The sequence below is a fragment of the Schistocerca cancellata genome, chromosome 2, assembly GCF_023864275.1.
Source record: "Schistocerca cancellata isolate TAMUIC-IGC-003103 chromosome 2, iqSchCanc2.1, whole genome shotgun sequence".
NCBI lineage: Eukaryota > Metazoa > Arthropoda > Insecta > Orthoptera > Acrididae > Schistocerca > Schistocerca cancellata.
In genome coordinates this window covers 923,640,416-923,668,389 of record NC_064627.1, presented here as the reverse complement: position 1 = coordinate 923,668,389, position 27,974 = coordinate 923,640,416, and the positions used below count along the sequence as shown (strand labels likewise).

General features: G+C 43.2%; 1 protein-coding gene and 1 non-coding gene across 2 annotated transcripts in view; both read left to right on the top strand.

The window, feature by feature from the left end:
- The window catches only part of LOC126162864 (cAMP-dependent protein kinase catalytic subunit 3-like), a 269,609-nt gene that overhangs the window by 189,082 nt on the left and 52,553 nt on the right, over window positions 1–27,974 (top strand). The gene's annotated exons all lie outside the window — the stretch shown is intronic.
- On the top strand, window positions 12,887–12,961 carry Trnas-cga (transfer RNA serine (anticodon CGA)). Its single transcript has one exon. It is a non-coding gene; the product is annotated as a tRNA-Ser (tRNA).

The following is a 27,974-nucleotide window of genomic DNA, read 5'->3' as shown; positions in this document are numbered from 1 at the left end:
AAGCCACTCACCTCGTAGCTTTCCCGTTAGCACATCCAACGCGTTTCCTTACGTAGAGGTTGAGTGATTAGTTTCCCCTTTTGTTTTAAAACAAATGTTTTAGATCAAGTCTTATTTTCAGGTGTGTTGCTGGGAGACAAGTCTTATTTTCAGGTGTGTTGCTGGGAGATAATCTTATGCACAGTGTTAATGCATTTTCCATTTTATTTTAAATGTTTGATTCTCGTGAACAGTGCTCGGGCAATACTATTAATTACATCGCATCCCCCATGAGCGATATCACGAAGTATACATTTTTATGAGTTTTTGGACTGTGATCAAATTAATTTATTTTCCGACTGGGCCAAACCTTTGATTAGTTGTATGGTTAGAGCAGGTGGCGACCCTAATCTTAACGTGATAAACCGTAGAAACAGGTTAGTTACAAGGCGAAAGGGAATACAAACGCTAAAAAATGAAATTGACAGCAACTGCAAAATGGCTAAGTAGGGATGGCTCGAAAACAAATATAAAGGTTTAGAAACATATTTCACTAGGAGAAAGACAGAAAAATTAAATAGGCCTTGGGGCGAAAAGAGAAGCATCTGTATGCATACCAAGAACTCAGCTGGACAACTAGTTCTTACCAAAGAGGGAAAGATAAAAGCTGGAAGCAGTGTATAGGGGGTCTGTACATGGGAGATGGAACTTGAAGCCAATATAACATAAACGGTAGTGGACGTAGATGATAAGATCGGAGATATGATACTGGGAGAAGAATTTGACAGAGCACTGAAAGACCTAGGTCGAAACAAGGCCCCTGGAATAGACAGTATTCCGTCAGAACTACAGATCGGCTTGGTAGAGTCTACCATGACAAAACTGTTCCATCTGGTGTCGAAGATGTATGACACAAGCGAAATACCCTTAGACTTAAAGAAAATTTAATAATTCCAGTTTGAAAGAAAACTGACAGGAGTGAATATTACCGAACTGTCAGTTTAACAAGTCATGGTAGCCAAATACTAACACGAACTGTAGAAGCAGACCTCAGGAAGGATCAGTTCTGTTCCGAAGAAATCTAGGAACACAGGAGGCAGAGGCAATACTGGCCCTACGAGTTATCTTAAAATATAGGTTAAGGAAAGGAAAACCTACGTTTATCATATTTGTAGGCTTAGAAAAAGCTTTTGACATTGTTGAGTGGAAGAGTCTCTTTGCAATTTTGAAGATAGCATGAGTAAAATACAGGGAGCGAAAGACTGTTTACAACTCGTATAGAAATAAGGCGGCACATGTAAGAGTCAAGGTGCATGAAAGACACGCTGTGGTTGAGAAGGGAGTGAAACAGGGTTGCAGCCTAGTCCCGATGTTACTCAATATGTACATTGAACAAGGAAACCAAATAAAAATTTGGAGTTGTTATAAAGTTCAGGGAAAAGAAATAAAAACTTTGAGGTTTGCAGATGATGTAATTCTGTCAGACAACAAAGGGCTTGGAAGAGCAGTTGAACGTACTGGACAGTGTTTTGAAAGGAGGATATGAGATGAATATCAACAAAATCAAAGCAAAGATAATAGAATCTAGTCAAATCAGGTGATGCTAAGAGCATTAGACTAAGGTCAAAGCACTTAAAGTACAGATGGGTTTTGCCGGCCGCAGTGACCGAGCGGTTCTAGGCGCTTCAGTCTGGAACCGCGCGACCTCTACGGTCGCAGGTTCGAATCCTGCCTCGGGCATGGATGTGTGTAATGTCCTTAGGTTAGTTAGGTTTAAGTAGTTGTAAGTTCTAGGGGAATGATGACCTCAGATGTTAAATCCCATAGTGCTCAGTGCCATTTGAACCATTTAGAGATGCCTTTTGCTATTTGGGCAGCAAAATAGCTGATGATGGCTGAAGTAGAGAGGACATAAAATGTAGGCTGGCTACAGTAAGGAAAGCATTTCTGAAAAAGAGGAATTTATTAACATTGAATGTAGATTTAAGTGTTAGGAAATCTTTTCTGAAGGTATTTGTCTGGAGTTTAGCCTTCTATGGAAGTGAAACATGGACGATAAACACTTTAGACAGAGAGAGAGAGAGAGAGAGAGAGAGAGAGAGAGAGAGAGAATAGTGCCTTTCGAAATGTGATGCTACTAAAGAATGTTGAAGATTAAATGCGTAGATCACGTAACTAATGAGGAGGTACTGCATAGAATTAGAGAGACAAATTTGCGGCACAACTTAATCAAAAGAGGGGCTCAGTTGATAGTACACATTGTGAGACATCAAGGGATCACCAATTTCGTACTGGGGGGAACGGTGTGGAGTAAAAATCGTAGAGGGAGACCAAGAGATGAATGCAGTAAGCAGATTCATAAGTATGTGCGTTCCAGCAGTCTGTCTGACAAGAGGTGGCTCGCACAGGATAGAATATCACGAAGAGCTGCATCATAGCAATCTTCGGACTGAAGAGCTCAACAGCAGTATGGATTACAGGAGGACTGGAAGAAGCCTGTCTCGGGAACATCACTTTCGATTCTGGGAAATGTTCGAACACGCGAGGCAATGCCATCAAAGCGAATAAATAGGAAATACTGCGCACTGTATGACACGTAGCACAACGTTTCGTACGAGAGCGCCTTGTAGTGGATATCACATCAATGGAATGTTATCTGTAGTTAGATTCCATCATGTCAAGTCAGAAAACGTCAGGTAATGTTGTTTGAATTTGAAGCAATGTTTCGTAGTAAAGCACTTAAGTGCATGTACTCGAATTACGCAACCATTACGGCACCTCACCTGAACCTCTCGATACCAGCAATATTCTACTGTGTTTCTGTAAAGTAGTTGACATATTTCTGAGACAACATTCAGATTTGATTTCATTAATGTAGAGGTACTTTGATACATCGATATGATTATGTTGCAATGATATTATTTTTATGTGTATTCTTTCTTTTGTCACTGTGATCTTTGACGTACTTGCAACTCTTGATTTTTGGGCGCGTAAGCGATTATTCGAGTTAGAGAGTCGGACCTTCAAAATGTCAAGTCTTGGACGTCATATTGGAAAGACGCATATTGTAGTTAGCTTATAAAATGTGAGGAAGATGTTTTCAAATATGTTTTGTATTGTGAAGTGATGTTTTGTGTGTTACGTGATATTGCAACAAAAGCAATAAAAAGGAAGTGTAACTTATATTTGGAGTGCTGATTTTTTTTTTTTTCATCACCATTGTGCTACCTTTCAAAGGTTTAATCTTCAAGAATGGTTTGTGAAGCACATCTACAAAACTTTCGAATATCGCAGAATAAAACCTAGGCCTCTTTGCATCCGAGCTTGGAATCATCACCACCTATATTTTCGACGATTGAGCCATGATTTTACAACGAGATGAGCGTGGGAAACACGAAAAGATGAGTGCCTAGTTTATTCATTGTTACATGAAATGACTTTATTCAATGTGCTCTAATGACATGTGCCACTTACTAACTTTGTTGTTGCCCGAAAATGCAGTATTTAGCAGCGTGAGCAACACCACAATCATTGTTAAACTTTGATCTTTTTTGTGGTAGGGTTGTTGGAATCTGAAATTTGATTAGCATATCTAGTTCGTAAATTACGTCAGATCATGATGTTTGTAACTTTCGGGTGCCGTACGGGTTGTATGAAAAAGATTGTTTGTGTAGCATGTTTGACCAGTAACGCAAAATTGTTTAAAATTATGCAAAGTGCTTGAATATTTGCGTTTTGGTATTTGTCTTCTGTAATTTACAACAATAAGACTCGCACGAATGCACACGCATTATGAGTACAGGACAAGGCGATTTCAATGTGTTCGCGTATAACCAGATGCCGTAATGATTGTGTGCCGTGAGGGAATATAAATGTTTTGTACGAAACTTTTTGGCCAAACAAATAATATTTATTGGTCTCTAAGTGTTTTATGCGTGTAAACTATATACGTATGCAGATTGCTGGAAAACAACCATATGTATGCATGACGCAAAAGTTGTAATGGAGAAAAAAATCTGAATTACCAATTATTTTTATTGTACTTTCAATTAATTCTGAGTGGTTAATGAAGGCATTGCGTGGTTAATGAAGGCATTGCGACGCTATCTGTTTTAGTCAGATGCACCCATTGGCTGTGGACGCGCACCTCAACAAGAAACCCTTGTCTTATGTTCAAATATGTTACATGCAAGCGCGGCACTAGTATTCATGTTTGTGTAATACTTGTACATTTGTTATTGTCATTGCCTGTATTGATGCCAAGGTTACTAAAGATGCTGACGCGCATCCACATTTAAAACGCGACACATCCATTGGCTGCGGGCGTGCGGTTGTACATAAAGTTTGGCACTGGTGTCATCGAAGCTTTCCTGGTGCTGTTGGCTATGTTGAGCTCTAGTTTCATTTTGACTTGATAAGAGGCACATTTGGATTGTGTCAATCATCCTGCAAACACTATGAAAAGCATGTCCCCATTCTGATATTTATTATTACCATCTGGGATTTTCAGTGCAGGTATCTTTGAATTCAAATAATTTGTTACATTTGAACTATTTATTGAAATTCCATCTTTGTATTCACTCTTCACTGACAGATGTGTACTGGTTTCTTTTTTTTTTTTTTTTCATGTGTCCTGCAACTGTTGACAGATGAGTTAATAAACGCTTCATGAAATACCGACTCTGTAACTTAACCTTAAGATAGTGAACAAACGCAGTCATACGTTCATAACATTGGTCGATTTAAGGGAAGCGGTTACGATGTTTATGTCTTTGAGATTCTGAATTTAGCAGAGATAAAATAAGGGAAAGAAACCCATCTAAAACTTGTACAGAGACCAGATTGTAGTTGAGTGAGTGGAAGGATATAAAGGGAAAGTAATAGTTGAGAAGAGAATGAAACAAGATTGTAGCCTACCACCGATATTCAATCTTTGTATTGAGTAAGCAGTAAAGGGAACCAAAGAGTGGAGAAGAAAGTGTTAGAGTTTTAGCACTGATAGTGTAATTCTGTCAGGGACAGCAAAGGACTTCGAAGAACGGTCGAAAGGAATGGAGAGCGTTTTGAGACGATGTTATAAAACGAATATAAACAAAACTAAAAGCAAGGATAATGGAATGTAGTCGAATGAAATCAGACAATGCCGAGGATGTAAATTAGGAAATGAGCAAGTAAAAGTAGATTAGCTGTTTAGGAAGCAAAATAACTGCACTAATAACAAAACTTCAGTTACTTATTTCGCAATCTAATACCCACAGCATAGCCTGATTTAATTACGTTACGTTCCATTAACTATGTTACGCTTTTTCCGGTACGTCTTTATTAAGCAAGCTCAAATACTTAGAACAAGAATGAACTTCCAAATTCTCACACGTAGTAGTAGTAGTAGTAGTAGTAGTAGTAGTAGTAACAGAGCGGAACCAACTGTGTGTTTCATTTTACTTTAGTTTCACTATTTGGTTTCTTAAGTAAGATCGTATACGATTTTACTCACATCCTTATGCAGAATCTGCTGGGAGGCGGCCTGTAAAATTAAAGTGCTGCCGCTGGAAAGAGAGATCCAAACGAAGTGATTAAGAGGAATCGTACTAGTTGTGTGACGTTTGCAGCAGCGTACGTACTTGGAAAAGCTATTAATATATTGCGCGTATAGTCCACCCACATACGGAGTCCTGCGCCGACTATGGAGGCGTTGGTCATATTTTATTCGTGTTTTTCCGTTGGCAACACAGACTCGTGAGGCATACAAAATACATAGCCAAAAGAAGGGACATTTTCAAACTACATTCATTTTTCCCTTACCCTTGCCGATGAAAGCAGCTTACATACGAGATGCGTCTCGTGGGCGGTGTTTTGCGATAAGCTCGACATGTCCGGAATAAACGCAAGAGGCCGCTTTAGCTTTCAACACACGCAACATCACGAAGTCGAACATCAGAGGAAGCAAGGCGTTTTTGATTTGCGCAGCCATATTAAGTCATGTAATCGTGAGAGGAAAAAACAAGGTGTACAACCAACGTTGCTTTACAGTTTAAACAGTCTACCGTGAAGCAACAGCAGCTGCCCTCTCCCCCTGCCCCCCAAACACACACACACACACACACACACACACACACACACACACACACACACACACACACACACACTCTCTCTCTCTCTCTCTCTCTCCCTCCCTCCCTCCCCCTCTCTCTCATACGGCTACCAGTGAAATATTATGTCCCTTCTATCCCTTAACAGTTAAATGGTAAGAAACCAAAAAATATGATTTAGCGAAATGAGTTCCGCTTTCGCTTTAGGTACGTATAATCAAGATGAAAATACCAAGATACTCCGATGAAAAAAAAGAATTATTAACATAAAGAGTAGCAGACAAAGTGCAGGAGACACAAAATTGGAATCCCTGTCCTCGTCTGCGAAGAAAAAGAAAAATAATCGTCATTCTGTCCCTGTTTTACATCACTTGGCATTGTTGCAGTAAATTAGTAGCATTGATACATGTAAAGGAGAGAAACTCCATTCTCATGATATTACAATGTTGCACGACCAGTCTGTGTCAGAGGCCATTATTAGTCGGTACAAGCAACTTCGCGCGTTTTAAAATTTTAATTCCGTTTTAATTTAAGTACGCATCGTATGCATTTTACATCTCGTATGTTAACGCTCTCTTACTGAATAGTGCCCATGAATTAATTAGAGAAAGCACTTCGCAAGACCGAGTAATGGAATATCGTACCGCGAAGTCAGATGGCGTTGCGTCGCTACTTCATTGTCGACACACTCTCTCACTACAAGGAATCATAAAAAATAATAAAAAGAGCAGTTAAAGCTTACTGTGCAACAGCTTTGTTAACCGGTTTTGCCCGCCCCCCTCTCCTGTCCCTTTACCCCATGGCATCTCCCGTCCAACCTCCCTGCACACTCTTCAGGTAAATAGCATCGATTTCATATCTCATCGTTGCCCACCTTAGCTATTGCCCTATCTATAACGTCTTCGTGGTTGAACAGAAACGTACATATGTATCGTATGGATTTCAATCCACTTTATAGTCATAAAGCGTAATCTCTGCAAGTAATTGTTGTAAGTACGGAAGGTCGTCTTTCACTATATCTAGCGCTGCGAGTTGACGCAGACGGTAGTTAGACTGCTGGAAGAACCACGTATCGTGTATTATGATGTTGCCTACATTTTCGCTAGCCAAATTTCTTCACTTGTTCACTGTATTTACCCTCTAATATCAAAGTTTCGCAGTAAAAAAATCTAAGTTGAAGGATTTGTTTATTTAAGTGATGAAATTTGGCTGTAAATGAGTATTCAGTAGTTAAATAAGTGTTCACATTACGCGAACTTAATTTCGATTTGTGAAGCACTTTGTTTCCATCTCGCACTCCCCGAGACGTACTACAGACTTATAAGATTATAGCTTCAGCACTGGTGCAGATTCAGCAGGACATGTTATCCAACCTGACCATGACTACCATGCGATAATATACACATTACTAGTAGACTGGTGCGTAAGTTCGTAATGTTTTTCCATAAGTTTAATAAGCAATTACACATAAGAGACTTGACTCATTAATAATATGTTCTTCTTTACTATTTACAACAGTCTGCCAACACTTGAATACCTTTTCGACTCTGTGACTGTAGGAATCGTGTTTTTTAGGCGAACAACTCGTCCAGCCATGTTCGGAGATCATTTCATCCGGAAAGGAAGTCCTTTGAAGGCTGTTCGATAGAGCGGCTCAAGCGAGAGTCTCAGGGCACAGAAGCAGGCGAATAAGGTGGACATGGAATAACTAATTCAAATGGCTCTGAGTACTATGGGACTTAACATCTGAGGTCATCAGTCCCCTACAACTTAGAACTACTTAAACCTAACAACCTAAGGACATCACACACATCCATGCCCCAGGCAGGATTCGAACCTGCGACCATAGCGGTCGCACGGTTCCAGACTCAAGTGCCTAGAACCGCTCGGCCACACCGGCTGGCTAATGACTTACCCAGCCACCGTATAGTGTTTTTTGTCAGTCTAGAAGAATGCAGGAATCGTCGCGTAGCATTGCTTCACACGGTCATTCTAGTCGCTTTTGAGGGACTGCGTCTCCAAAACATCTCAGTTGTTGACAGCAAATATCAGCAATGATGATTACACCTCAGGGAACCAATTCGTAGTACACCACATCGTTGATGTCCTACCAGATACACAACATTACCTTGTGTGAATGCGCGCAGGTCTTTGTACAGAGAGTTGCTGTTTCGTTTGGGTCCAGCTATTTCTTTCTTTTCTTGATGTTAGCAAAAAGACACTATTTCACGTCGCAAGTAACGGTACAGGATAAGAATCGTCGGTGCTGTTCACGAGCAAATTAATGACGAATAATCAGAGATGCACGTATGGCCACCCATTGAGTTTTGTGATTTATGCTTAGAGCATGCGGTACCCATACACCCAATTTTTGGACCTTCCCCGTTGCATGTAAATGTTGCACGATGTTGGAATGATCACAGTTCATCACCTCAACCAGTTCTCGAGTACACTGACATGGTTCATTGTGGATTAATGCGTTTAAACTATCATCAAACCCTGAATGTCTTCCTGAACTTGAGGGGTCACTAATGTCAAAATGATCCTCCTTAAAACGAGAAAACAATTTTTTTGTCGTAATCTGTCCAATGGCATTATCCCCGAACACGGCGCGAATGTTGCTGGCGGGCTGCGCTACTGTTACCCTGTATTGAACTCGAACAGATGATGTCGGAAAAGCTCCGATTTCTGCACTTGGCACGGAATTCTGTAGTGTTCACAACTCCACTATCTCGAAATTACGGTGACTAGATGTATACTCCAATAGCAACAATGAACAACAAATGAAAAAAACGATAAATAAAACCATAGCAATTGGAATACAAACATGCAAAACAAAAACACTACGAACTTAAGAAACAACCTAATAGGTACTCACACGTTACGTTTTTTTTTTAATATAACGAGGGTGAGTTTCACTTGTTTCAAAGTGAACATGACAGCGAATCCCCAGATAACATACGCGCCGGACCGGAACTCTGTCTGTGACGCAGTGGGCAGTCCCTGTGGGCGGCGGTCACCGCCCCTGGCCATGTCTCGGCCGCATTCTCCACAAGGTCGCTGCGCGTGTGGGCGATTCAAACTGCCCCACGCATCTCCGTCCCACACTTGGCATTCTTTTGCAGGCGAAGCGCTTAAGCGCTTAACTTCACGCGTGAACCGCGCGCGAATGGTTTACTTGGGACTTGTTTGCTCACGCTGTTCAACCATTAAGGTGTTGAGGGCCAAGTAATTGGGATGTTACAAATTTGCTTCCATTGCCGTACAATTGTTTATGTACATGTATATCAGTAATGAGGTAGAGTTTCTGGATTCATCAGTAACTTCAAACATTTTGTCGTACATTTACCAACTTTTCTTCACTATTGCTTCATTTCAGACTTATTATAAAACTACCTAAGTGAAACAAAGCCCAGTTTTACATACAGTGACAGTAAATTCAAAAATTAAACGCTATTTGCAAACAAATTGTTTTTTATTGTGGACATACGCTTGCACTTCAAAGTCGTTAACGCGCATCGGTGCCACAGGCCTTAGCGGGAACTCAGCCCAGTTCGAGACTTCAGCTACAGCAGTCAACACCATCGTCTAGGAACAACGAGTAGTTGAAGTTTCATATGAACTTCCAGCGTTGTTAATGCTGAATGTTGTACCTCAAGAGAGCAGTTTGTTACTTAGTGCATAAAGTGATGCTTTGTCAATCCAAGACAGTTGTAAATTATTAAACAATCTTCTGGTAAAGATGTGCGTCAAAGTAAAGTAAATCTTTCATTCATTTATGTAATAAAGTGAACTAATATTTCATGTTCTCCCAGAGTAGGTTCGCATGGTCGTAACATATTTAACTGTTAATTAACTGTTAACATCAGAAATAGTTCATTAGTGTACTATCCAAGGTGCGTGTGTATCGTACTTCCTGTCAGCAGTAAGCGCGGCATTACTTTCATACGATATTCGAGACGAGAGAAGCTATATTATTCTAAATATTTCCGAAGTTTATGGCGAAAAGAACCCCTGGAAGTCCATTCTGATATATTCCTAAATTTCATGTGTAAAGCATCTGTTGAAAATAGCAAATAATTAGTAATCAACCAATAATCCCCCCCATCTCCGATTCTCTAGAAAGTCTAGAACTCCCATGTATAAAACAGCTCCGTTTTAAAAAGAGTTAGTTCATTTTCATGACGTCGTATCTTCTGAACTATATTTAGTACAGTGATAAGGTTATTTTGACGGTGTCCCGGGTTCGATTCCCGGCGGGGTCAGGGATTTTCACCTGCCTCGAGATGACTGGGTGTTTGTTGTGCTCATCATTTCATCATCATCCAGGAAAGTGGCGAAATTGGACTGAGCAAAGGTTGGGAAATTGTACGGGCGCTGATAACCCCGCAGTTGAGCGCCCCACAAACCAAACATCATAATCATCATCAAAGGTTATTTTGCAGGTTATTTCTTTGCTACATGTAGGTACTGTCTGCAGAATGTGTTTTCGATAGAGTTAATAGTGATGAAATAATAAATTAAAAAATCGTGCCTGATGCTGAAGTCTACTTCCTGAACAGCGTAAATGTAGTATGCCATAAACTGTCTTCTTTTCAGTATTTTGTGGCGAGTGTCACTCAGAAAAAGTTTCGAAAAGGTTTGTAACTATGTTTAAAGTTTGATGGAAGCCTCTATGTGGTGTCATTTCCAAATACTGGATGAATGTAATTATAGTAATCTGCGCGCCTGATCTAACTTTAATGTATACGTTATTGTATTTATTGCATAGACGTAAAAATGGCAGCGAACTAACGTTGGTGATAGTTTATAACCTTTAGCACATACGCTACTATTCGTGACAGATTATTTTACAGCCCTTTATTCATAAATTTGTGCCTGTGATACCCTCTGCGATGAAGATTTGATGATGTTTTAAACATTTACATTAGAAAGCTTGGGCGTGTGCCCAAATAACTGATTACTGAAGTATGTGGACATTAAGCCGTCAATAGAGTATTTGTGTATTTCTACGATTTTATAGGTCGCTGAAGCACAAGCGATGCAGCAAACATCAATCGGCGACCTGACGTCACGCTGTAGAAATCGTTGCAAATGTTCATGGAGGGCTACCGGATGTTGCGGCGGATTAAAACATGGGCAAAGTAGCGGATCTTGTAGTCATCCCAAATAAACGAGTACTCTGCAACTTGCACGAAGGAGAGGACATCACACATTTAAAATGTGTTCTGGATAACACTATTTGTTAGTTTAATGGAAAAAATGCGCGAGAATACTGCAACACAAAACTTGTTAATGTTCAGGAATAGTCTGCACGAATTCGGGAGGGACCGATGGCCTTTGTAGTCTGCTCCCTTCAACCCCCACAAACCAACCAACAAATTCGGTACGGAGGGCCAGCCTTAATTCTATCATGACACTGTACATGCAAAGAAACAATGAAAGAATGTTAATGAAAATACCTGAAGAAGAGCTTCCTGACATTTGGAAATGTAATGTTAGCAGTTCTTTGAGATTCTGATACACTGACCCTGAAAAAGAGAAATTAGAAATAATGCTCGAGCTTGCACGACGTAAGTCACATTATGGTTTCCTATTCAGCATATTTTCTTCGTCCATTGGTGATATTTTACTGAGTAAACTGAAGATTTGATATATATGACTCGATGGGAGGAAATTTTCGAGACACAGAATAATCGCGTTGGTAACTTGCTGGTGGCTGGAGAATTTCCTTTTATAGTGTAACGAAGAATTTTCCAGAGTGTACGCAACCTACTTATACATGGAATAACAGATTCGGGTACCCAGTCAGATAAATGTGTAGGCCTAATATGAGACGAATAAAGCTAATTTCGTAAATACCCTTCGCTGTTTTCTGTTGGAACTGCGAAAATTAATGCCATCGCATCAGTTGTTAGTGTAATAAATATTATAGGCTTTTCTAAAAAAATCATTTTATCCTGAGACAGTGACTGACTTTTTTATTGTTCACTTAATAGTTTATCCGACGCAATGACATAAGTTTTATTTTCTCCTTAAGGGTATCAGGCAGCATTGGTCATCGGAACAATCAGTACAATGATGTACTAAGCATTACCTGATGATCGTCTTCATGCTGTTTCAGTTGTTCTGACTTCATAGTAGTGCTTCGCACTGGTTAACAGAAAACTATTATGTCATTGCACCAGATAAAATACTAGAGTACAAATGGCCATGTCGTTTAAAAATTTTCTGTTTTTTTATACAGAAACATTACTTCGAATTTGAAGATTAATTTTGCGTGCAATTTACTAAATTTTGTTGACTGGAAATGTATTTAATTGAATTAGCTGCGTAGAACATTTTTAGCATTTCACAGACCACTGCTCAGTTAAAAATTAATACCTCAAAAACAACGTCTAGAAGGCTGCGATATGATGTAAATTCTGGTGGAAACCTTGCTGCATAATTTGGTAGGACTGGGATAACAGTTGTGATTCTTGTTTACCTAGAGCATGCGATTTTCTTGGTATAACGGCGAAAGCACGGCTGTTGACGACACCACTGTGTGATAGCAAGACCATTAGTCAGAAAGAGATTTTCGCTCTGCAGCGGAGTGTGCGCTGATATGAAACTTCCTGGCAGATTAAAACTGTGTGCCGGACCGAGACTCGAACTCGGGACTTTTGCCTTTGGCAGGCAAGTGCTCTACCAACTGAGCTACCCAAGTACGACTCACGCCCCGTCCCCACAGCTTTACTTCTGCCAGTACCTCGTCTCCTACCTTCCAAACTTTACAGAAGCTCTCCTGCGAACCTGTGGGGACGGGGCGTGAGTCGTGCTTGGGTAGCTCAGTTGGTAGAGCACTTGCCCCCGAAAGGCAAAGGTCCCGAGTTCGAGTCTCGGTCCGGCACACAGTTTTAATCTGCCAGGAAGTTTCAAGACCATTAGTCGTCTGCTAGACAAGACCATCAATCAACTATCAGAATACTACGCTCAAACCAAAACAACAAACGAGAATAACAAAGATGATATGAAAAAGGCTGTGTGGGCAAACTTTTTCCATAAAATATCAACAGATGGCAAGCCGATCCACAACCTCATTTCAGGGGAGTGGTGTAAATACAAAAAAGCTGAATCAGCTGTAACTTTAGATCCGCTTACTCGTAATAACCATGTTGAAGATGATGGAGGCCGCAGTGCTTCTAGAGTTCGTTGCTTCTGTTTAATTGTAAGTCTTAATTTGAATTTATTTGTAACTGTAATTTCTGAAAAACAAAATTTTCTCAAATGACCCGTTTTCTCAAGAACTATAGAAACTACTCTAGATTTTTTACAGTTGCTTTAGAATATCTTGTGACACTACACCTCTAGAACAATCTTTCTCGTATTATTTTTCCAGTAAAATGCACAAAAATTTAAGGAAAAATGTAACACGAAATATGCAACAAAATTTTGCCTTAACTTCTGGAACATATACTTCAGTCACACTGGAGGACGAAGTACACGAAGCACATACTCGTATAAGTAACATGCGGAAGCTTCATTAAGTTACATGAAGTAGTTCTTAGCTATTTAACGTTAGCGGGATAGGCCATTCGTACTCCTCTAATTGTACGGTATGCACTCGTCGCCGAAATGTTATGGCAGTCGGTAGAAACTCCCCTCCCCCCACCTCACCCCCATTCGCTACACTGCCACTGCGCGGTCGCAGCGGAAGCCGCGACAGAAGACTGCGTCGGCCCGTTGTGCGCTGACCAGCAGGAAGCGACGGCCGGTGACGTCACAAAGGCTGCGCCCAGCGACTGTTGGCGCTCCGCGCCGCGCCTGCCTCTTCCAGCGCTTCCAGGAGTTGTCACGGCTGCCGGCTGCACGGCCAGCGGCGGTGGTGGTTCCCGCAATAGGTAGGAAAGTGACACGGCAGCGTTCGAGGTACCCAGGACTATAATCTCGTCACTTGATTCTTCTTTTATTTCTCCACATACTAAGAAAACTTCATACGAAGAAAATAACACTAAGAAAATTAGATGTTTCCAGTTATGGTCTTTGACTTGTAATATTAAAGTTTGGTGTATTTGTAAATCTGGAGACCAAAAAAATAAATAAATTAAGGGAACCCCAAGATGAACAAAAATCCATCCCATCGTTCCGGCTGTGTTAACTAAAACGTGGCTGTAACGTATGATACGAATATAATTTTGTGGCCCACAGACAGCAAAGCTCTAAGGAGTAATGAGTTGTGCAGCCTTCCCGCAGATATGTTCAACCGCCCTAGGTGAATGCTGTATAGTTTCTTCACAAACTTCTGTCCACACGGACAGTACCAGGGTTCCCTATAATTGTGGTCGACGCCATTCTTTTTTCGACAGTGTCTGTTTACTGTAAATTAGTTGGCATCTGAAGTTTAACGTCCGATGTTGCGACATCGTTGCGATAAGTACTGTGCTCAGGCAGACACCACAACGCTCCGTTCTCCTCGGCGATAGAAAATCAGTATATTTTACGAAGATCTCTCGAAGTAGGTCAAAAATCTATCCTCGGTTTAGTCAAGTCTAACGACTGCTACGTTAATTTTGTTTTGCATAATGTTAAACTTTAAACTCATCTCACCATATCTCGAAAAACTATTTAACTCATTGAAGCTCTCTTTCTACACTCAGGCTCATAAATTAAGGATAATTGCAGAATGTGGTGCCACACAGCGTGGCACTAAACAAAACTGGAGCTGACAGCATATGCACATAAGGAACACACACGAGACAGATCTGTAAGTCCACGGTATTCGTGATAAGTTGAGAAAACCGTCCCGGAACACAATTGCTACAAAACGCCACTGTTTCCTGCGCATGTACCCCGACATCAGTATGGGATATGATCACCATGCACACGTACACATGCCGCACAACGGGTTGGCATTCTCTGGATCAGGTGGTCGAGCAGCTGCTGGGCTACAGCCTCCCATTCTTGCATCAGTGCCTGTCGGAGCTCCTGAAGTGTCATCGTGGTTTGAAGACGTGCAGCAATACGTCGAACGAGAGCATCCCGGACTTGCTCGATGGGGTTTACATCTGGAGAACAGGCAGGCCACTCCATGCGCCTAATATCTTCTGATTCAAGGTACTCCTCCACGATGGCAGCTCGGTGGGGCCGTGCGTTATCATCCACCAGGAGGAAGGTGGGACCCACTGCACACCTGAAAAGGCGGACATACTGGTGCAAAAATGACGTCCCGATACACCTGACCTGTCACAGTTCCTCTGTCAAAGAAATGCAGGGGTGTACGTGCACCAATCATAATCGCACCCCACACCATCAAACCACGACCTCAATTCAGGTCCCTTTCAAGGACATTAAGGGGTTGGTATCTGGTTTCTGGTTCACCCCAGATGAAAACCCGGCGAGAATCTCTGTTCAGTCTATACCTGGACTCGTCAGTGTATATAACCTGGGAACACTGTTGCAATGACCACGTACTGTGTTCTTGACACTAAGCTTTACGGGCTTTCTTGTGACCAGGGTTCAGTGGAATGCACCTTGGATGTCTCCGGACGAATAACCCATGTCTGTTCAGTCGTCTGTAGACTGTGTGTCTGGAGAAAACTGTTCCAGTGGGTGCGGTAAGGTCCCGAGCAAGGCTACCCGCAGTACTCCGTGGCCGTCTGCGGGCACTGATGGTGAGATATCGGTCTTCTTGTGGTGTTGTACACTGTAGACGTCCCGTACTGTAGCGCCTGGATACGTTTCCTGTCTGCTGGAATCGTTGCCATAATTTTGAGATCAGGCTTTGTGGCACAAGGAGGGCCCGTGCTACGACTTGCTGTGTTAGACCAGTGTCCAGTCGCCCTAGTATTCTACACCTCATAAAGTCATCAGTGTGTTCTTTGAGCCATTTTCGACATACAGTCACCATTAGCACGTCTGAAAACGTCTGCACACTTACTCGCTGCACCGTACTCTGATATGCACCAACACACCTTTGCGTATGTGGACTGCTGCCAGCGGCACCGTGCGACGACCGCAGGTCAGATGCACAGCATGTTCATATCCCGAGGTGATTTAAACCCACAAACCGCCCACCAGAGCGTTGTTTCATCATGTATCAGCATTATCTTTAATTTATGAGCATGAGTGTATGTTGTTGTTGTTGTTGGTGGTGTTGGTGGTGGTGGTGGTGGTGGTGGTGGTGGTGGTGGTGGTGGTGGTGGTGGTGGTTCTCTCTTTTTTCTCTTTTTTTTCACGTACGGAAACCGCTGGACATTGCATTTTAAATGTATAGCCTCGGAACAACGGTGTTTATTTCTAGTGTTAATATTTAACTTGTAATGAGTATGAAGTTCAAAGTCTGTATCTTCTAAGAAAATCACACAAAAATCCTGAACTTTGTGTGTTATTGTTCTTTATCATGTCTCTAAGCATGTCAGAAATCGATCAGAAAGGATTATGACTCGAGAACTGGCAACCACAGTTCTTCACACGGAGAGGGTAGCAACACAGGGGATCTGAGAATGCCAGGCTCCCATTGATGTGTTGCTGGTGGGAGCAGTCGTGCCCGATCACTGTCCATAAACAAGATCTAACGGTTTTGAATGCTTGAGTTATATACATCACACGTATTTTAAGTTGAGTTATTGTTTAACGCTAGTAATCAGAGCACGTGAATCCGCATTTGAAGTATGTATGTAATTCGACCAAACAGTACTCACATACAATTCTCTGGATTAATTGAGCATTGATATTAATTCTAAAAGTTTGATGTGCGGAAATTTTGATTGGTTTTTACTAATTCTGGGTGAAAACTCAAACGTGTGGAGGAAACCAGTAACGACAGGACCGTATTCCACGAGAGAACTCAGGATAAAGAATTGGACCTGGAATATTACTCAAAAACAGGGAAAAGGAAGAAGCACGCATACGAAATTCGTTAATTTGTTCATTTTCGGTAAGAGAGGGTACATCAAGCGTAGAACGCAAATGAACTCACCCGAACTGTACATCTGACGCTCGCAAGGCGAACCCGTGCTGCGTTCATATCCGGTAATCACATGAACCAAACGAACTCAGCTGTTACTGCCCAGTTAACTGGTTTTATAGCCATGTAGTTCACTCATTTCCGAGTCTCATCAGGAGAGGGTAATCAAGATGTGTAATGACCCCATTGCCTACGAGACACGAAACCTTAACGACAACAATAACAACGAAATACTGCGGCGCCCTGAAGCACTTTGCCTGCTAGAAGTAGAGCGGTGCGCCTGGGAGGTATACCTCGCTGCAAAGCAGAGTTCGCGCAGGCCAGATGAATGGCGGCGCAGAGAGCGACGGGTCCCTGGCAGCGTTTCCCACATCCTAAATCTCCCTCACTTACTGGGCACGCTGAATTATAACCGGTTTCGGAGGGAGGCGATCGTGACCACCAGAGTGCATATTGCGGCTTGCTGGTGCCATATTGTAAGTCAGAATCCTAAATTACTGCCGCTAATGTTACAACGAATTTTGCTTCGTGAAACAGGCAGAAATGCTTAAAGGCTTTCTATGCAATGTAACATTTCATTCTTAGGAATTATGACAGAACTAGACTTATTTTCAAAGCTTTCTTACATTATCCTTTATATTTATTTCGACTACAGCTAATACTCCAGAATGGTATCCAAACCAATCTGTAACGAACTATGCCTCAGCATTGGGTCCACTTACTAATATTCAGCTACACAGAGAACCTTAAAGGCATCAAGACCGGCAGCGGTAGCGCAGTATTTAAGAGGCTGGACTTGTATTCAGGAGGATCCTTATTCAAATCATCGTCGGGTTATCTAGTTGGATTTCCCGTAGTTTCTCTAAATCATTTGTGGCAAATGCTCAGATAGTTCTTTCGAAAAGAACACGATCGATTTACTTCTCCATCCTAGCCCTGTCTAAGATTCTCTCTAATGATCCAGCAGTGTGCGGGGTGTTGAACTCTTACTACTTTGCGTCATTTCCTCAATACTTTGACAAGTTGTAACGTGAGAGAAGAGACAAAGTGCAAACACTGCCATTCGTACTCCTCCCTCGAAAAATCATTCTATGATCAAATGTGTGTAATTACTGTAGCTGTGTGTAATTAAAGTAGGCTTTCACCTCGCTGCTCCGTCTCTCAATAAACTTCAAAAGTTTCTTTTGCATAAATATTTGTAGAATGGGATTATATAAAAGGTGAACCAGAACTCCTCCAGCAAACTTTGAGGTTGTTGAGGATACCTTCTCAGTATTATGGCGTAAGGTAACGGCGGATTCCTGCGGCTCGATACAAAATGATGATGTAATTTCGATTTATTCGATTTTTACCGCAACCAACCTTGTTTCTGTGAAAAATACTTTCACAACAGTGAAGAAGCGTGTAACGTGCAGTGGCCAAAACGTACAACTCACAACACAGAGTAATAAAACAACCGTCCGACGAAACACGTACACTTTAATACAGTGTGTAGAATCTATTCTGTCAGTGTTCACTAAAGCACCCAACAAATTTAGAGCTCATCCTAACAGGTTTTTCAAAACTTCGACCATCGTGATCACGACAGTGTACTGCGACGCACCATCGACAGTCCTACACGCTGCAGAATTCCGGCAGTTTGGCGCACTACTAAAGCAGCTGCGATAATCCAAGCAACCAGGTCTGTGTATCTACCGAGGTCACGTGCTCCCAGAAGACGACGTACATTTGTGTGATGTCCGACGACAGAGATTGCAGTGGAACACCCGCGCGGGATTAGCCGAGCGTTTTAAGGCGCTGCAGTCATGGACTGTGCGGCTGGACCCGGCGGAGGTTCGAGTCCTCCCTCGGGCATGGGTGTGTGTGTGTGTGTGTGTTTGTCCTCAGGATAATTTAGGTTAAGTAGTGTGTAAGCTTAGGGACTGATGACCTTAGCAGTTAGTCCCATACGATTTCACACACATTTGAACATTTTTGCGGTGGAACAGGACTACCGCGACCGTTGCATTGTCGTCAAACGAAATGTAATAACGATGTAACGAACCTTAGGCGACCGTGTCTCTTAAACCAAAATATTTGGATGGTATCCCGGATTTCTGATGTGTAGGTCGACAACGCACCATTTTTAAACTACAGAAACTTGGCACTACGCGCTCCGATTGGCCGTGGATTGCCCTGTTGTCGTTCGTCGGTTGACGGGCAGCGCTGTGTTTGTCGGTTCACACATACAGACGTCCCTGGCCCCGCACACGTGTCGAATAGGTCTTGTTGTTTGTCTCCACCTCACGTCAGAGGCATTCACACGTAAGCTTCACTTCGGAGCACACACACGTCACCTGCGATTTAGTCATAGAGTAAGCAAGGCGGCACAGTAATCGTTCGAACAACGAGATATGGTTTTTGTTCATGGACTAGCCGACGGTAACGCGCATGAAGCTCGACGGTTGTGTGGGGAACGTTACCCAGCAAGACGCCATCTACACTCGCAAACGTTTACAGCAATTCAACGGTGACTTGGTGAAACAGGCTCGTTAGCCGGATATCATGGTGACTCTGGAGGACCTCGAATACTACGGGATGCTGAATTTGAAGAGACAACTCTCGAGCGCTTCGAGGAAGCACCTACGACAAGTACTCCAGCGGTTGGACACGACATGGGGTCAATCATCGGTTAGTCTGGGAGGTTTTGGATGGCGGCCATCATCCATTTAGTTTCCACCCTGACCAAGACCTAAATTCTGTGGCGGACTATGAACACAGGCTACGGTTTTGCCGGTGGTTTCTGCGACGTATTGCAGAGATCCAGACTTTACAACACTGGAAACGTTCATTATTGGGCAAGGGGAAATCCTCACGTCGCGGACACCAGAAACTACACTCCTGGAAATGGAAAAAAGAAAACATTGACACCGGTGTGTCAGACCCACCATACTTGCTCCGGACACTGCGAGAGGGCTGTATAAGCAATGATCACACGCACGGCACAGCGGACGCACCAGGAACCGCGGTATTGGCCGTCGAATGGCGCTAGCTGCGCAGCATTTGTGCACCGCCGCCGTCAGTGTCAGCCAGTTTGCCGTGGCATACGGAGCTCCATCGCAGTCTTCAACACTGGTAGCATGTCGCGACAGCGTGGACGTGAACCGTATGTGCAGTTGACGGACTTTGAGCGAGGGCGTATAGTGGGCATGCGGGAGGCCGGGTGGACATACCGCCGAATTGCTCAACACGTGGGGCGTGAGGTCTCCACAGTTCATCGATGCTGTCGCCAGTGGTCGGCGGAAGGTGCACGTGCCCGTCGACCTGGGACCGGACCGCAGCGACGCACGGATGCACGCCAAGACCGTAGGATCCTACGCAGTGCCGTAGGGGACCGCACCGCCACTTCCCAGCAAATTAGGGACACTGTTGCTCCTGGGGTATCAGCGAGGACCATTCGCAACCGTCTCCATGAAGCTGGGCTACGGTCCCGCACACCGTTAGGCCGTCTTCCGCTCACGCCCCAACATCGTGCAGTCCGCCTCCAGTGGTGTCGCGACAGGCGTGAATGGAGTGACGAATGGAGACGTGTCGTCTTCAGCGATGAGAGTCGCTTCTGCCTTGGTGCCAATGATGGTCGTATGCGTGTTTGGCGCCGTGCAGGTGAGCGCCACAATCAGGACTGCATACGACCGAGGCACACAGGGCCAACACCCGGCATCATGGTGTGGGGAGTGATCTCCTACACTGGCCGTACACCACTGGTGATCGTCGAGGGGACACTGAATAGTGCACGGTACATCCAAACCGTCATCGAACCCATCGTTCTACCATTCCTAGACCGGCAAGGGAACTTGCTGTTCCAACAGGACAATGCACGTCCGCATGTATCCCGTGCCACTCAACGTGCTCTAGAAGGTGTAAGTCAACTACCCTGGCCAGCAAGATCTCCGGATCTGTCCCCCATTGAGCATGTTTGGGACTGGATGAAGCGTCGTCTCACGCGGTCTGCACGTCCAGCACGAACGCTGGTCCAACTGAGGCGCCAGGTGGAAATGGCATGGCAAGCCGTTCCACAGGACTACATCCAGCATCTCTACGATCGTCTCCATGGGAGAAGAGCAGCCTGCATTGCTGCGTAAGGTGGATATACACTGTACTAGTGCCGACATTGTGCATGCTCTGTTGCCTGTGTCTATGTGCCTGTGGTTCTGTCAGTGTGATCATGTGATATATCTGACCCCAGGAATGTGTCAATAAAGTTTCCCCTTCCTGGGACAATGAATTCACGGTGTTCTTACTTCAATTTCCAGGAGTGTATTTCGCTCAACATCTGGGAAGGCATTGTGGTTGACCATCTGATTGGGCCGGTCCGTCTAGCTCCTCAACTTACTGGGGCAAATTACCTTCACTTTTTACAAGAAACTCAACCCGGCCTGCTGGAAGATGTTCCCCTGGACATAACGGCTATGCGTGTGGTTGCAGCATTATGGGGTGCTCGGACATAAGTCGTGCTGTGCGCGGATATTTAAATGAACTCTTCGACGGCCGGGTAATTGGCAGAGGTGGTCGTAGGACATGGCCCCCGCGATCACCAGACTCCACGCCACCGGACTTTGTCCTGTGACGATTCTTCAAGGTTCTAGTTCACCCACCCGGACGCGAACCACGTGCAAACGAAGAGGAATTAATGGATAGCATTCAACATGCCGCCAATCACATGAGAGCAGTCACAGGAATCTTTGAAAGAGTTCGGCAAAACACCGTTCTACGTTATCAAGCTTGTCGTGTCAGAGGGTCTCCAGTTCGAGCACTTGCTTTAAGTAAACAACGTCCTAGCTACAAAAAGGCCCTTTTCAGGGCCGACACAATTTGTAAAAGACTCTCTGTACGCGCACTAACAATTGTTGACGGGTTTGTTCCCGGTACGTCTTACCATGAAACTGCAATGGATATGTCGGAATCGTGGCGGATTGGCCCACAGGCTCCCAGAGTATACGGTCGTCTAAGGGACTGTGTAAAATTAAGCATATCACTGTCCCTAACTTACATAAAAAAGATTGTAAAACGTAATGGAAAAACCTCAATTATTCAATCGTGAACTGTAGTTCATCCCCCAAAAATCCAGTATAAAACTATTTTGAGGCTTAGCACGAAACTGACAAACTTAAACAAGGCTGAGTAACGTGTGGTACCTAAACAGCTTAATCGGTAGAAAGTAACTGAGATGACAAGAGCTGCTCTTACCTTCGCAAACGCGCGTTGGTCGTGTACTAACAGGCGGCGGGTCAAGACGGAACTGCGGAAGCGCAATATAGCGACATGGAGAGGAGGTTAATGCGGAGCATGCATGTGCATCCGCTGATAACTTGTCATGTAAAGCAATGACTGGGCTGAGGAGATAGCTGGGTTACTGAAAAAAGAGAAAGATATAGGAATGAGTGAGCTTAAAAATTACTAACGTAGTTTCTTATCCGTTCTTTAAAACGACGGTTAAGGGAAGAGTACAGTTAAAATCTGTGCACTGAACTTTAGGTAATATCTCCGTCACCCAATTTTTTTTAAAAGGGGGTAGGACGTCAAACGGGCCGACTTGGAGCAGGAAAGGCACCACAGGACATTTTAATTTCCACTGCTCCTACTTTTACAAGTAAATTCATAAAACTTTGTCAGCGTTACCAGGAAGGATTCAGGATTCACACTCGTAGCAGCGGAAGTTCAAAAACATAACAAAATAATTTTTTTTACATGTGAAATTTCATCATTTTTTTCACTTACTATTGGCTGCATTTGTTGCCATAGGTACACTTTTCTTCGTAAGTAAGAGAGACTGTTCGATGAATTTTGCACAGCATACAAACCATACTTACAGGTGTCTGAAACTCTAGAATCTATTTAACGCGTGAAAAAATGAATGAGCTGTTACGTTTTAAACTTTGTTTGGAAAAAATCAAAGTTTATAGTTAATTATCTCAATTTTTACCACAATTTTTAATAGATTTGGAAAATTCTAGAGTTTCTTACACCTGTAAGTATGGTCTGGAAGTTGTGCAAAATTCATCAAAGAATTTCTCTTACTTGTGAAGAAAAATGTACCTATAGCAACAAATGCAGCCAACAGTAAGCGAAAAAATGATGAAATTTCATATCTGAAAAAATTTCTTTTGTTATGTTTTTGCACTTCCACTGCTAAGAGTGTGAATCCTGAATCCCTCCTGGTCATGCTGACAAAGTTTTATGAATTTATTTGTAAAAGTATAGACAGTAGAAAATAAAATGTCCTGCTGTGCCTCTCGTGTTCCAAGTCGGCCCGTTTGACGTCCTACCCCCCTTAGATCCATTTTACACTCATACAGTCATCATGTAAAATAGAAAGTACGCGTACAGCTAACTGCACGGATGGCCTCGCATCAGTAAATAAAATACAATCACCTAAAATGTGGTATACTGTCAGTGGTACGCCACAGGCACTGCAGACTCGTGGGTTCCCTCTCAGAGGGAGAGACAGTGTCACATGCCCTTATTTTGCTGTACCCTGTGGAGAGTTGTTTAACCCAGGAAAGCAGTGCAGCAGTGTGTGTCCAGGAGCCGGACAGCCATTCCTAGAACTCGTGCTTCAGTTGTCGCGTCCGCCTTACGCAGCAAGAAGCAACGTACGGGTAACGGAAGTTCGACCACCTACCACAGTTACTGGGTCTGTGTTATGTCTGGCCAAGTGCCACTCTTGACAGGGAAGCTGGCGCTGTCAGAAATAGCAGAGTGGCGGGCGAGACAGGAAAGTAGCGGGCCGGCCGGCAGAGGCTTTGGCCAGCAATTAGCGGCGGCGCTGTCTGTCGTTTCGCGGGCCGGGCGCCGTCTCCCGTGCTGTTGTACTTCACCGGGAACATTTGTAAATGTCCGCCGCTTAATTAGGCGAGCACTACAATGCGGCCTCCGTGAGGCGGACGGGAGGTCTGTTTTCTGTTTGTGCCAACGACACTGCCCACAGTTTCTTTCAGTCATTTAAAGAGTGGCCGACGTTAAATTGTGAGGCCTTCCAAAAGCATGTAAATTTCAAATTGTGACTTATTAACGTGGAAGGTCAGTATATACGTAGGTAGATCTAAATAGTGGGAGCAACTAAAGAATATAATTAATTCGTCGGTACAATTCAGTTGCCTTAGAGCTGCTATTACGCGCTAACTGATCCCCCTCTACACGTATGTTCCTCTAGCAAAGTTAGTGTGTGGTGGAGGGAATTTGTGGTACCACTATCTTTTCCTCTATTCCCTGTTCCATTCACGAATGGTACGTGGGAGGAATGACTGTTGATAAACCTCGGAATGGGCTGTATTTTTTTCTTATTTTCCATTTCATGAGACATATGTGAGAAGAATTAGTATGTTGCTCCATTGTTTCTTATTGTGTTACACTTCTAACATTATAGTTCTTGTGTTGCGTGAGGCTTTCCCGACGGACTAGTCGGGCGAGGCATCGGATGTCATTGCGAAATTTCCACAATATTTCATCGGTGCAACTGACAAGATATCTTCAGGTGCTGCGAACACACTACTGAGGCTGTGACCGAAGCCATCTGTTTATACCAGTCTCAGAAGAAACTGCGCAGTCGTGGACGCCATATTCGGTGACCAATAGTGCAGATATTCTGACCGGTAGCGAGAGACAGCTACGATGAACCAACTACTTCATCGCACGCGCAGGGACGGTCATAGTCTGCGCTGGAAGATTTCGAAGAGAGAGCAGACCAGTGAAGGGAGTTGAGACCTACGTGCTTTAGGCGATATGTGGCTGACACCTTTATCTGACCCAACGGCATTGTATCCCTCGATTCATTTTTACAGCACCTAAATTTTACATGAAATAGAGAATGGGGAAAGGAAGGTAAGGGATGCGTGACAATTCGTTGCTCGCACCGGCTCAAGGGACTGTGGTAATGCACTGGCGAAAGTTGTAAATTTGTGTCGAACCGGGACTCGAATGAGGATTTGCCGCTTCTTATGAGTTTTGAGCCGTTGCCTTTACATCTTCGCCATCCGGACACTGCCCAGACTTACTCAAATTTCCGTCGTCCATTGACACCCTACTTGCAAATTATTGATTCCCGAAGAAGTTCGGACGATATTAGTGCATCCGCACTGAAATAAACTTCAAAGAGCCACCTCACTGTTACAAAAATAATGTATATCTTTGAGTGGTGTCTGTTCGGTCGGACACGTTCTACAGAATAGATACCACTCAAATTTATTCTTCTAAATTCTCTTCACTGTAACTTCAAGTTTACGATGGAGGAGGAGGAGGAAAACGGTAAACTAATGTCCCTGGACGCGTTGGTGCGGAGAAAAGGAACCGGCATCTTGGGTCACGCTGTGCACCGTAAACCTACACGGGCGGACTTACACTTACAGGCCACCAGCTGTCACCACCCTGCACACCCAAGTGGCGTGCTTGGGATGTTGGTCCAGAGAGCACGAGCCATATCAGATTCAGGCAGCTCTTCGACGAGCTACGCCCCCTCCGTACCGTGTTTTTAGAGACTGTTGCCTGTTAGACAAAGTGAGGCCTGGAAGAAAGTGAAGAACAAAGAAGGATGGGTGTCTTTCCATAGTCGGCGGTGTTTCTTCGACAATAGGAAGGTTATTCGAGAAACAAAGTTAAATACCCCTTTTATCCACAAAGAAAACTCAAAACTCAGAACTCGGGTATCTTTCAGTCTCAGTGAAAGATGATCTTTCTTTAAGAAGGCCTTATTTGTAAAAGATTCCCTGTAGCTGCGAAAGGTCATACATTGGACACATCATGGAGGACAAGTGCATCGAATATTGCCCGACACACACGTCTGGATCACCCAGAGAAATCTGCAGTCGGCGAGCATTGTCACAGTGCAAGACACAGTGTGGAACACAAAAGCACAAAAATTCACCCGTCAACGTCCTCGTATAGAGACAGCCTTATTAAAAAAGCAGTGGAAGTTCGCAACTCGGCCAATCTGGTAAATAGGAAGACAGGGTACCAACTTAGGGCAGCATGAGAAGCAGCGCTGGCCATGTTAAAATTACAGCGACCATAAAGAGGAACTATTGGTCGACAGACGAGGGCGCTGCGGTGGTGACAAAGATATTCTGTAGTAAAATGCAACACCTACAGCCGTGCTTTCGATGTTAGATATTATATGGCTACCGGTTTCGGTGATTCTTCAGGCATTAAGTGATGCAGAGGGGGTTGACTCCAGTCGTATACACTGTTCCGTCAGTGGTAAGCCGGCCGAAGTGGCCGAACGGTTCTAGGCGCTACAGTCTGGAACCGCGCGATCACTACGGTCGCAGGTTCGTCATGACCTCAGAAGTTAAGTCCCATAGTGATCAGTCATTTGAACCATTGGACATCAGTGGTAAACATTCACGTGCCGCATCTGCTTAAGAAAGGCGTTTAAAGACGAAAATGAGTTACTATTCATCAAGAATGTATATCTTCAGAATCATAGAATTTTATTAAATAAAAAAAATCCAATTTTGGACCCTCATGACGTCCAGGTCTCCAAAACAGACGCGACTTTTATTGTTGAGTACGGTATAAGAGTGTATCAAATGCAGGTATCAGCAGCAAGGGACACAGCGAGCGTTGTAGTTAATGTGCATGAAAACAGTCATTAGAGCGATAAACATCTTAAGATTATGGTGTCTGACGAGCAGAACGTATTAAATAAATTAAATTACGCACGGCCAGCAGGGTTAATCTGTACATTATGTGATTCTGTTGTTGATGGTGAACGGGTGAGGGGTGAAACTTGATACCACAGCACACTTAGTGGAAAGAGTGATGGAACGGCAGAAAATACCAGGTAACGATAATCAGATAAAACTCGTCTCTACGACATGTCTATAGCTGCAAAATGGGAAAGAAAGGAAGATAATATGCTAACATCACGTAGACAGAGAGATAATTACGGACGAAGCAGTAACTGGCGGAAGTTTCATTGCAGGGTCCTGTCTGTCATTCGTGGAAGTTACTGTACATCCACTGTTATTGCTAGAGTTGCGCTGTACCAAAACGACAATTCGGTAGTTTTGGTACAGTCCGTGAATGACCTAGTAAATTGTAGGATTACCGGTTGTATTGGTAGGCAGAGAAACATAAATGAATGTGTCAAAGAAACTAAGAGCCGAAGACTTCTCTTTCTCTCCTTTTCTGTTTTCCACATCATCAGAATCGCATTCGTTCAGTATTAGTCCACTGTGTATTTTATGTCCTTCCGAAATATAAATTGCATTTTACAAATAATTAAAATTAGTCGAGCGCATGATTTTTGTAACCAAAGCAATAAATCTTCATGCAAGTACAGTTCACATACACAGGAAACAAATATCAATGTAATTGTCGTTACATTATCTATTTCAAGTTTCCTGTTATTATTGATATTTGATAAGGATGTTTATGAATAACAGTAACTTTGTTTATATAAGCTCGAGGAAGTATTGAAGTGCTGCTTGATAGTTTTCGTTTTGCAGAATTTTGCTTCTGACATTCTTCAGAAAATTGCGTTTTCTAACGCTATATAATACATAAATATGTATGTATATATGTGCATATTATTTTGACCACAACATCCCTCTCTTTTATATTACAAATCGACAATTTTCAAAAACAGCTTGAATTAACATCGAAAAATTTCAGTTTTGCTATAAATACAGTTACTTTTTTCGTAACAGACGTAAGGATTACAATGTAACACAAATGTTCCTTAGGTTAACGCAGCTCTTTATGTATCCTCACTCAGCTTCTAGAAGGTTCACCACTTCCGGTTTCTAGGGGAATCTAGTAAGTCAGTTACCGCATACGTAAACAAAGCGATAGAAATGAATCCCTGGTGGATATGCCACACACCTAACATACAGGTAACGCCGGGTCGACCTTAACTGTCAAAAGGTGTTCGAAAAATTACCGTAGCCTACGCTTACGTATGGTATTCTACGGTAGTTTTA